Source organism: Leucoraja erinacea, chromosome 24 (assembly GCF_028641065.1).
Source record: "Leucoraja erinacea ecotype New England chromosome 24, Leri_hhj_1, whole genome shotgun sequence".
NCBI classification, from domain to species: Eukaryota; Metazoa; Chordata; class Chondrichthyes; order Rajiformes; family Rajidae; genus Leucoraja; species Leucoraja erinaceus.
In genome coordinates, this window is record NC_073400.1 from 19,622,987 (window position 1) to 19,628,636 (window position 5,650).

Here is a 5,650-nt window from a genome sequence, read left to right on the forward strand (position 1 = left end):
ATCACATCTACTCAATGGATCTTCTATAGATAACCACAAGGACAGCCATGGTGTTGACAGATGGATTCGGCAGAATCTGCAATGGAAATTAAGGAAAAGAATTAACCAAAGCTTTATGTCTAACTTCACAAAGAAAGGCACAAAAAACGTCCAGAAATACTGGAGATACAGTGGTCAGCGTTACTGAGGAATAAAATAAATTGTATTAGTGAAGGGATATTCCGAGAAGTTACTGAGCCTGAACGCTGATAAATGCAACACTGTCCCTCAAGTTACCCATCTTCCCCAGCACCCTGTGCCACTGACTGTATCTCCACTGATGTTACTCCCACTCCCTCACATTTTTGACACAAGGAACTGCTGACACTTAATAAGCCCCAACCCGAAACATCACTTATTGAAATTCTCCAGAGATGTTTTCTGACCTGCTGAGTTACTCCAGCACTTTGTGATTTTTGCAGCCTCATTCACTTTGTAACTGTGAATGAGGCTGCAAATTTACATTTCACATTTATGCTCACTTCTCACACTGCAGACATGCTGTGGAGAACCTGCCCACATAACCCTGTTCCTTATTGACATCTGCACTAGGGAATGGTCATGTTGGAGGTGGGACTAGCAGGGAGGGGTCCTGTCACATTGTTCAGTGAGGGGTCCGGTGCCATTGCTGTAGGGAGGGCTCCTGTCCCATTGTTCAAGGAGAGCTCCTGACACATTGTATTAGGGAGGGGTCCTGTCACAATGCTGCAGATGCCCTCACCTCCCCTGGATCCCAGGGAGCCTGTTGGAGGTGGGAGAGACCAGAGCAGCCCATGTCCTTGTGGTACATTGTGGGGTGGGCATGCCAACTTCTTGCAGTGACAGCCAGCACGAGGACGAGGATTCAGTGTGGGGCATGGGGAATAATTCTGATCAAGCTGCAGCGAGACTGTGGACCGCTTTGTGCCCCCTGTCTGGTAATCCCACATCTCCATGGAGGAATCCAGGTGTTCCTGGAAAAGACAGGAATGGCTGCACCAAGGTCCAGCTGTGCATCGATTGCTGTTTGGAATGGACACTGTTTGTGGATCTATCTGTCTGCGCCACCCTCACAAATATGGGGATGGACCCAGACGTGACTCCAATCGAGCAGCGCCGCTTCAAGGGTTTCCTCACTGGACTACTAACGGAGAGGAAGGCTATGAACATTTCCGCTGCTTCTTCACAGGAGTTAAAGTATTCTTGCCACGAAGATCATCACAGCCAACCTCAACAACAATGTCAGCAGGGGGTCTTTCTACAGGATTTGCAAACTCTCAGCCCAAGGATCGGGCAACCCAGACCGTTCTGGAAGAACTCACCAAGCGACTGGAGTGGAGAGCCGGGTCACATGAGTCACTTTGTGTACATGCACTCCCCCCCATTCCCAGCATGATACCCATAGCTTATTTTGAGAGGTGTCCACTCTCTTGAGCTCTAGCGATAGCAGAAGGTGTGTCATCAAAATACAGAGCGGATTAGTGCTCACGTAACAACTTGTCACTAAACACCTCCAAGACCAAGGAGCTGATTATTGTCTTCAGGAGGTCACCTAATGGGGAATACGCCACAATCTCCATCTACGGGGACAGTGTGGAGAGAGTGTCCAGCTTTAAGTTTCTGGGCACTCACATTTCAGAGCACCTCACATGGTCCACCAACACCGCTGCACTGGTCAAGAAGGCACAGCAACGACTGTTCTTCCTGAGAACATTAAAAAAGACTGGTCTGCCCCAACAGCTGCTGACAACCTTCTACAGCTGCACCACAGAGAGCATATTAATCTATGGCATCTCTGTGTGGTATCTCAGCTGCACGGAGGCGGAGAGGAGAGATCTTCAGCGTGTCGTCCAGAGCGCAGAAGATTATTGGGACACAGCTACCAGCCTTGGAGGGCATCTACCACACACGGTGCCTCAGGAAGGCCGTCAGCATCCATAAAGACTCCTCACGCCCTTGTAATGGACTGTTCGAACTACTTCCCTCCGGCAAACGTTACAAGGCCTTCTACGCCCGCACCTCCAGATTCAGGAACAGCTTCATTCGCAGAGCTATAGCGGCTCTGAACCGGCCCTGCTGAGTGCCCCCCACCCCCCATGGACTGTCTCCCTCGGATGGTCACGTCGCACAGACACATCTGCACTTTAGTCTGTTTGAACCGTTTTTACTATTTTACTGTTGTAATGTTCTTTATACAAACCATGTTCTCGGGGTATCTAAATCTAAATTTTATTAGTTATTTAAGTTATGACATCGGATGGAAGCTGCATACCAAATCTCGTTGCGCTTATATGAAATGACAATAAAATATATTATTATTATTATTATTATCATCATCTTCGGGGGAGGGGATATCAACTGTTTTCCCGAGGAGAGGCTTGCTCTAGTGTGGACAAGTGTTGGTAAACATGATGTTGGGGAAGTCCAGGAACGGGTTGGGAAAGAACAATACACCAATATCTCTTGATTTCTCCAAGTGGAATATCTGCATACTGACTTGCATGTGTCAGTCTCTCAGAGGGACATCACTGTTCACATATTGGTTTGTGCTAGTCCCTCGCTCAAACGGGCATATCTTTATTTTTACATCTCTCTCTCAATCCCTCAGAGGGATATCTGTACACTGACTGGTGTCTCTCAGTCCCTGTATCTCAGGGGGAAGTTCATAAGGAGCAGTATTAGGCTATTCAGCCCATCGTCTACTTCGCCATTCAATCATGACTGATCTATCTCTCCCTCTCAACCCCATTCTCCTGCCTTATCCCCATAACCCCTGACTGCCATACTAATCAGGAATCTCGATCTTTGCCTTAAAAATATCAATTGAAGGCCTCCACAGCTGTCTGTGGCAATTAATTCCACAGATTCACCACCCTCAAAAGAAATTCCTCATTTCCTGCCCAAAGGAACGTCTTTTTATTCTGAGGCTATAACCTCTGCTCCTAGACTCTCCCACTAATGGAAACATTCTCTCCACATCCACTCTATCGAAGCCTTTTACTATTCAGTAAGTTTCAATGAAGTCGCCCCTCATCCTTCAAACTCCAGCGAGTAGTGGCCCAGCGTTGTCAAAAGCTCATCATATGTTAACTCACTCATTCCTGGGATCATTCGCGTAAACATCTTCTGAGCCCTCTCCAGCGCCAGCTCATCCTTTCTCAGATATGGGGCACAAAATTGTTCATAATACTCCAAAAGTGATCTGACCAGCTCCGTATGAAGCCTCAGCAATACATCCCTGTTTTTGTATTCTAGTCCTCTCACAATAAAAGCATTGTGTAAAGGAAATCTGTTACCAACCGGTTGTCTCTCAGTCTCTCTATCTCAGATGGGATATCCGTCTCTCAGTCCCTCTATCTCAGAGGGGATATCTGTACACTGACTGGTGTCTCTCACCAGTGGTATCAGGAAGCTGCCGCAGCTGGACTGGGGAGGACCAGGTCAGGTCGATTTGTCCCTGGTCTTGGCTCACTCACTCACTCCCTGTCACTGACCCAGTCTGGCCGTTCTGTCGTTCAGGACTCGGCCAGCTTGGGCTATCATGTGGAGAAAATGCTTGTAGTACAGTAGTGGGAATGTGGTACTTGTTCCCACAGGGAGTTGCTGCACTGATTCTCACTGAGGGATTTAAGGGGAGCTGGATCACCACACAGGGGAGAAAGGAACAGGTGGTTCCGGTGATGGGGAGGCAAGGGTGGACGTATGATTCTTTCTGCTCCCCGAGGGTGTGGATTCTTTGGAATTCTCTCTCCAGAGAGCAGTAGAGACTGAGCCATTGAATGTATATATTCAAAGCCGAGATGGAGTTTGGGTCAGGAAGGGTCAAGGGCTTGAGAGGAACAAGCAGGAAAGTGGAGCCAAGGCCAGGGTCAGATCAGGCCATCCTACCCCCAACAATCCCCCCCCCCCCCCCCTTCCTTGAGGAGCCACCTATGGCCCCATCCCCAGCCATCAAGGCTGTGCTACCTGCCGATTCAGCCCCTCCTCTCGACCTCGGAGATACACGGTTCGATCCTTTGCGGCCCCTGGCCCAGTCTCCGGGGATGTGGTAAGTCTGTCCCCCAGCCTGGCACTGCCCCAGTCCCACTACACTTGTGCCGTGACCCCACTCTGGACACTGACAGTCAGTGGTGTTCAGTAAATTGGGGTACACGTAGGATTTGCCCTCACCCATTAATTAGGGGGGTTCAGGAGTCGGTGGGAGCCGGGCGTCCGCGGCAGTCACACTCACCGTACACCTCCAGTCGAACTCTTGCCTGAGTTCCACGTCCTGAACTTGTAACAACATCCACCTCGTAATCACCAGCGTCCTCTCTCCGTAGACCACGGATTTCCAGACTGAAGTTCTCGCGGTGAAGTGTTACCCGTCCCGTGTAGTTGGTGGTATAGTATTCAATATTCTCATTCGACTTCCAGTACGCTATCCTGGTTTTGCTATCTAGCTTCGCTATCCGCTTCCACACGACCTTGTCAACGTCCGATGTGACTGTGATCCCAGTAGGTAAGGAAACCGAGTGTCCCCGAGCTCCGGTCACGTTGGCAGCGGCGGCCCAAGTCCCAGCTGAGGAGACAAGAGAGGCAGGTAGACAAAAGTGCTGGAGAAACTCAGCGGATGCAACAGCATCTATGGAGCGAAGGAAATAGGCAACGTTTCGGGCCGAAACCCTTCTTCAGACAAGGAAGGCAGTCAGCAGGAGAGCTCAGAGACTGGAGGAGGAACTGGAGCTGGGAGAACCACAGAGCACAGGAGCTGGCCATGCAGCCCATCGTCTGGCTCCCGGCTCTGTTAGAGACCCGGCCCACAGTGAGCCCACAGGGGGAACAGAGTGAAGACTCTGCACCCGGGCCTGAGGAAGGAAGTTACAGCTGCAGCCAGTTATCGATGGATAGGCCGGAGGATGTCATTCAGCCCGGAATATGTCAAGTGAAAGCATCAACAAGCCTCAGTAGTGGGAGGAATCCAGACTGATCTGACCTCAACTCAGCTGGGATTACAGTCAGAGAAACAGGCCCGTCAGCCCATTGAGTCAGTACCAGCCATCAACCATCCACTGTATTCTGTTCCACTGCCCCAGATTATACCCTTCACTGATTAACCTGTATGGAAGAGAAACCCTGATGTCTCGTCTAACGTTCTCACTCCTCACCTGAAACCTATGCTGTCAGATTTTAGACATCTCTGTAATGGGACGAGGTTCCTCACTATCCACCATATCTATATGATAATAATTGTGAACATCCCCCTCAGCCTCTGTTCCAAAGAAAACAACCCCAACCTTTTCATTCTCTCCTTCAATCTATTTGTCCACCCAATTTCCAGGCAAATAAGTTTAATTCTGTAGCCTACAACTTTCTCCTTATCGTTAAAAATGCCATGAATGTTCATGTTATCTGCAAACTTACTAATCATACCTATTATATTCATATTAAGATCATTAATTAATATGCTACACAGTAAAGACCCCAGCACTTTGGGTTACCACTTATATAGGCTAGGCTTCCAATCACAAAAGTCATCCTCTGCCTCCTATCACCAAGCCAACTTTAGATCCATTGTGCTTTAGATCCCACAGACTTTATCCTAGCGCAGAACCTTATCGAAGGCTTTACTATATTCATGTGACTAGTCTCT